Source organism: Bison bison, unplaced genomic scaffold (assembly GCF_000754665.1).
Source record: "Bison bison bison isolate TAMUID 2011002044 unplaced genomic scaffold, Bison_UMD1.0 scf7180017864061, whole genome shotgun sequence".
Classification (NCBI taxonomy): Eukaryota; Metazoa; Chordata; class Mammalia; order Artiodactyla; family Bovidae; genus Bison; species Bison bison.
Genome location: NW_011494633.1, coordinates 6,278,896 through 6,285,069, shown reverse-complemented (window position 1 = coordinate 6,285,069; position 6,174 = coordinate 6,278,896). Strand labels below are relative to the sequence as shown.

Here is a 6,174-nt window from a genome sequence, read left to right as displayed (position 1 = left end):
TCCATCATCAAAAATTCAGCAGGAGCAAACAGGTTGTCTGCCTGTCATGGAGGTGGAGGGAAAGTATTTCTCAGTAAGATAGCATTGCTCTTTCGTAATCTATTTTAATGTGCCAAGCGTCCTTGGATGGAATGATTTTGACGACTGTTTAGGCAGAAGCGGTCACTCCTTTTCTCCAGACGTGATGCCACCATCTGTAATTATCATAGCAATGGTATGTCTGTCAGCAAACCTCTCAGTCACTTGCGAGATTTTATTTAAGTCAGCAGCCTTTTAGTTTCCTGGAGTCAAGGAGAGGTTGATGTAGGCGGGGCAGAAAGGGTAGAAGATTGTGACACAGCAGCAACGGCTGGAACTGCAAATGCTTCCCTACTCTTTGGGAAATTGTAATGTTATTTTTTTCCATCCATTCACCAAACACAGATGAGGAAAGAGAAAGCATGAGACCCTGGATAATTTACTCATTGCCTGATCACAGGCCAGCACCTGCCTTATAAAAACAGCATCATTCTAAAAGTGGGGTGGCTGTGTTCCTGATTGAACTGAAAGTAGAAATGCAATTGATTCTCCTGAGTATGATTATAGGGGATGTACATAACACTTTTTTTTCTCAAAATGCTTTTACATCTGTTATCTTAATTTATCTCTGCACAACATCCTTGCCTTGAACAAACTTATTATAGCACTTATCACCCTGTAGTTAATGTTTAGTGTATATGTCCATCTCTCTTGCTGGTTTATGACCCTCCTTAGGGCAGAGACCCTGCCGGATTTATGCATCTAAATAGCTCGAGCACTTGGCAAAGTATTAGTTAGGGCTCGTGCGTGCTCAGTCACATCTGACTCTTCATGACCTCATACACTGTAGCACGCCAGGCTCCTTTGTCCATGGAATTTTCCAGGCAAGAATACTGGAGTGAGTTGCCATTTCCCACACCAGTGAATCTTCCCAGCCCAGAGATCAAGAACCTGCCTCTCCTGCATCGGCAGGCAGATTCTTTACCACGGAGCCATCTGAGAAGCTCTAGTTAGCACTTGTTTCATTGCAGAAGATAGAAACACACTGGATACAGGTTAAGTAAGGGGTGGGGGGCTTTGTTTCAAGGCGCCCCGGGGTAGGTGTACAGCCTCTGCTTGGCCTAACAGGAATCAGGCTCTCTGGCTATTCCTCATCTCTTGCCTCAGTAACACCTCCTCTTTGAAGAAGTACCTTTCACTCCTTCCTGGTTCCCTGGCTGAGAACCTGGCTGGCAGCATGTCCGGAGTGGCGGTGTAAGTTGGCCAGTCCTGAACCAAGAGCCTTATCACCCTGTCCCAACCTCACCCTTGACTCTCCAGGAGTCAAGACTCTCATTGGTCCAGCCTTGGCGAAGTGTTCACCTCTAGCACAATCAACTGCAGCCAGAGGGGTGTGGTCTAATCCAGGAAGGAGATGGTTGGCATGGTAAGGCGCCTGGTAGTGGCAGGAAGGAACAAGGCACAGTTTCCTGGAAAAAAAAAAAAGAAACAGTAGGGGGCCTCATCTCGGTATACACTTGATGCTCTATAAATGCTTACAGATCCGCCTGGCTCTAAACGTGGCGGGACGCTGGGCTTCTTCCGGTTCCTCAAGCCTGCGGAGCTCTTTCTGGATGCCGGGCTTCCGGATGGCTCTTTCTCACCACCATCCCCATGGCCTCGCTAACTCCAGCTCCCCGTTTGGATCTAGATTCGGGTTCGCTGCTTCTTCATTAGGTGGCCTTTCCTGACCCCGCCCAGAATATCCTGCTCTATGTCTTTAGAACTCTCAATGCCTTGCTGTGACTTGTTTAACTCCTGCCCTCCCCCAACCCCCAAGATTGTAAGTTCCAGTGTTCCCAGAGGTCCCAATAGCTCCTGGCCCAGTGGACAGCCCCACAACTTGGAAGTGGGGGCAGCAGGGGCATTCATGCCCTGTTGTTAAGCAAACCTCTGACCAATGGGAGGTGGGAGAAGTGAATAACTTCTTGCCCTTTTACCCTCCATGGACCGTCCTGAGATGAAATTTGTGTAGCTTTTGAGAGGATGGCCCTGGAAGATTAAGTACCCTCATGTTGACAGTTTTCTCCTCACCCACCTCTCTGTGAAGGGACAGGATTTCCACTCTCTGGAACTTCACTCCCTTTTGAACTAGTAGCCAGAGCCTTCCCCTCAGGCTCTGCTTTCTGGGGAACTCAGGCTACGTGGCTACCTCTAGCTGGCACACATGAAAAAATTAAGTGCAGTGGCCTTTGGTTAGCACAGTGCTTAAACAAAGTTTCAGAAATCCCACCGGCTCCATCCCTAGGGCCGGCTTTTCCCCATTTTAGTTGTCTTTTTTTTTTCCTTTTGGCCACGCAGCACAGATCTTAGTTCCCCTACAAAGGGATGCAACCTGTGCCCCTGCAGTGGAAACAGTGTTCTAACCACTGGCCTGCCAGGGAACGCCTTGGTTTTCTGCTTATCCAAGATTTCTCTGAATGGAGGCAAGGTTGCCACCTGTAGCTCCTGCTTGTTCTCACGCATGAATGGTTCTCTTACCTCTTGGCTTCAGGCTGAGACCAGAGTTGACCCTCATGGTCTGGGATGGGCCCAGGTAGGGTCACGTGTTTTCCTCTGACCCAATCACTGTGGTGGGTAAGGACCAAGATCCTTCTCTGGGTATCCTCTCCTTTTAAGTTTCAGGAGCAGTGATAACGTGCCAGAAGGGGCAAGATGAGGCCCATAAAATACCATGTGGGCTGTGGCATTGGAGAGGGGAGTACCACAGATGCATATGGCAAGGAGTCTGTGACCCACCCCCCTTCCCCTCATCCAGTACACACCCAGGGGAGGAGGAGAAGAGATCTGGGTGATCAGGTCCCCAAGCAGTCAGGATGGGAGGCCAGAGCTGGGGTGGACAGGCTCATTTCTACAACGGGCTCTCCTCAGAGCAGCCTCTCCTGTCAGGGCCCTTGAATATAGCTCAGCGCCTCCCCCAACCATGAGGTCCAAGCTGGCACTGGTCGTCTGTGTTCTCCACAGCAGCATCAGGACCTGTCTGCCCTAAAACTCTCAGTTTGGAGGCTTCCCAGGGACCCAGACATGCCTCCACCAAGGGCTGAGTTCACGCAGGGTTGTGGACCCCAGGTAGAAGCAGCCTGGAGGCTCCTCATTTACTACAAGCTTTCAGCCAGGTAGACCCTCCCCTTCCCCTTGGGGAGACACCATCCTAGAGAAGTCTCCCTCTAGAGGTCAGCCAGGACTTTCCAGACACCAGGCCAGAGGCTCCCTCTGGGCTGTCTGCTCAGTCATGGGGTCACCATCCTCCACCATGAGAGCCTTCTGGGCCTCAGTGCTGTGTCTTTGGACACTCTTATTCCCACTGTGATACAGTGTCTGCACCCCCATGGGACCTGGGGCCCTGTGGAGTTGGTTCTCAGCCCCTGGTGCCTGCTGAGAAGTGTCAACATTCATAGAGCACTTACCACCCCAGGAACCATCTAAGAACTTCATGATTATGGATTCATTTCACCCTTATGGGAAGACCCTGAGAACAATGTCTATTGATCGTGACTGGAACCCAATTTGAAAAAAGAGATCAGTAAAATACATTTTGGTGACCTTTAGGCCAATATGAACTGAGGATTAGATGATGTAAAGAATTATTGTTACTTTTGTGAGATATGATAATAACATTGTGGTTCCTGTAGGAGAAAAAAGTCATTTTGGGGCATAACAAATCATTAGAGGTAAAATTTGATGATGTCTATGCTCTACTTTAAAAATTCAATTAGATGACAATTAAGTGAAACAAATATGGCAAAATATTAAAGACGGTTAAATCTGGGATAGTGGTATATGGGTGTTTATTATACTTATCTCTACTTTTCTGCACATTTGAACATTTTATAATAAAAAACAAAAACTTTGGGGTACTTCCCTAATGGCCCAGCAGTTAAGAATCTGCCTTCCAATGCAGGGGATGTGGGTTGGACCCCTGGTCGGGGAACTAAGATCCCACATGCCGAAGGCGGGGCACGTGAATCAGCAAACCACAGTGAAAGATCCTATTTGCTGCAACTAAAACCTGATGTAGACAAATAAATAAGTATTAAAAATTGTTTAAATAGGAGGTAATTAGTAATCTCATTTTACAGATGAAAAAGCTGAGGCATGGAGAGGTCAGATAGAGAGTGGCTGAGCTGGAATTAAGCCCCGCCTCATACACCATTTCTCAACACAATGATGCATGCTCATGTTTGATAAATATTTGTTAAAACAGTGGTCTTTAGGGTTTGGGCTGTTCCACCTCAGATGTGTTCCTGGAATACATGTTTTACCTTGGGTCCCAGGTCACACACCCAGAGCTTTCCAAGTGGCCTCTAGATTGACTAGGCTCCTACCGAACTCCTAGTCTCCTAACAGTTTTCCACAGGGCAGCCAGAGGGACTTTTCTGGACTGTAGCCTGCTAGGCTCCTTTGTCCATGGAATTTTCCAGGCAAGAATACTGGAGTGGGTAGCTATTCCCTTCTCCAGGGGATCTTCCCAACCTAGGGATTGAACCTAGGTCTCCTGCATTGCAGGCAGATTCCTTACTGTCTGAGCCACCAGGGAAGTCCCCAAATTTTTTGTTTTTTATTATAAAACATTCAAATGTACAGAAAAGTAGAGATAAGAGTACAATGAGCACCTATATATCCATACTTCTCTGGATATACAATATCTGTGTATCCATACTTCCATGGAAATATGTACTTCTCTGGATATAGAATAATGCACACAATTTAAAATTCAAATAATGCCAAGGAAAAAAATTCAAAGAAAATACAGTAAAAAATGATTCTCCCTGGGAATTCCTTCATAGTCCAGTGGTTAGGACTCGGCACTTTTACTGCAGGGAACCCAGGTTCAATCCCTGGTGGGGGAATTAATATCCCACAAGCCACACGGCACGGCCAAAAAAAAAAAAAAGGTGATTCTCCCTGCCATTCAGCCACTGGGTTCCTGCACGGAGGCCAGCACTCTACCTAGTATCCTTTCAGATCCGGTCTAAGTGCATAGAGGCAAATAGGAACAGGGGAGGAAAGGCAAGACCTCCTTCTGCTCCGTCCCCTACCCTACCTGCCTCTAACCAGGGGAGCTCCGTTTTACGTTTTTTGTAGCTTGGCCTCTTCTGTAAGATCTTATTTGAAGAAGGGGTTCCTAAAGGTGGGAAGTCACTGGCTAACCTGACACAGCAGCCCTTGCCCGCCTGGTCCACCTTTACAGCCAACGGGCCCCCCTCCCAGCCAACTCACATTCAGCCACAGCAGGTGACTGTCCCCCATTCATGCCCTGCGCTTTCTCGTCTACCGCTTTGCTCGTGGCATTGCTGGAATGAGTTTGTCTCTGCTTGGTGAGTTCATCCTTTAAGATCCACCTCAAATATCACCTCCTGCATTAGTTGTCTGTCATCTCAGTCATGTCCGACTCTGTGCAACCCCATGGACTGCAGCCCTCCAGTCTCCTCTGTTCATGAGATTATCCAGGCAAGAATAGCGGAGTGGGTTGCCATGCCCTCCTCCAGGGGATCTTCCTGGCCCAGGGATGGAACACGCCTCTTTTATGTCTCCTGCATTGGCAGGGGGAGTCTTTACCAACTGAGACACCAGGGAAGTCCGGTCATCTATCACATTGTAACAAATCACCCTAAAACTTTGTAGCTTAAAACAATAAATATTTATTATCTCCCTCCATTTGTGAGGGTCGGATCTGAGGGTGGCTTAGCTGGGTGATTCTGGCTCAGGGTCTCTCATGAGGTGGTAGTCAAGCTGTTGACAGTGCTGTGGTCTCCGCTGAGGGCCTGACTGCCTACCACACTTGCCTGGCTGTCGGCAGACAGCCATGGGTCCTGGGTCCTTTCCTCAGGGCTGCTCATGACCTGCTAGCCGGTTTCCTCTCGAACAAGTGATCCAAGAGAGCAAGACAGAGAGGACCCAGCATGGAAGCCACGATCTTCCATAACCTGTGCTTGGAAGTTTCCTATCGTCACCTCCACTTTATTCTATCGGTCACACAGACCAACCCCAATGCTGTGTGGGAGGGAGCTACAGTGGGGTGTGAATATCAGGAAGTGAAGATCAGGAAGCCATCTCGGAGGCTGCTGGCCTCAGCTCTCCCATGTAGTCCTTGGGGGACTGGCACTTTGAATAGCC

The 6,174-nt window shown here is 48.4% G+C and overlaps 1 non-coding gene across 1 annotated transcript; it reads left to right on the top strand.

Annotated features, from left to right (window-relative positions):
• Positions 1-4,834: 4,834 nt before the first annotated feature.
• On the top strand, positions 4,835-4,907 carry TRNAK-UUU. The gene has a single exon. It is a non-coding gene; the product is annotated as a tRNA-Lys (tRNA).
• Positions 4,908-6,174: the final 1,267 nt, after the last annotated feature.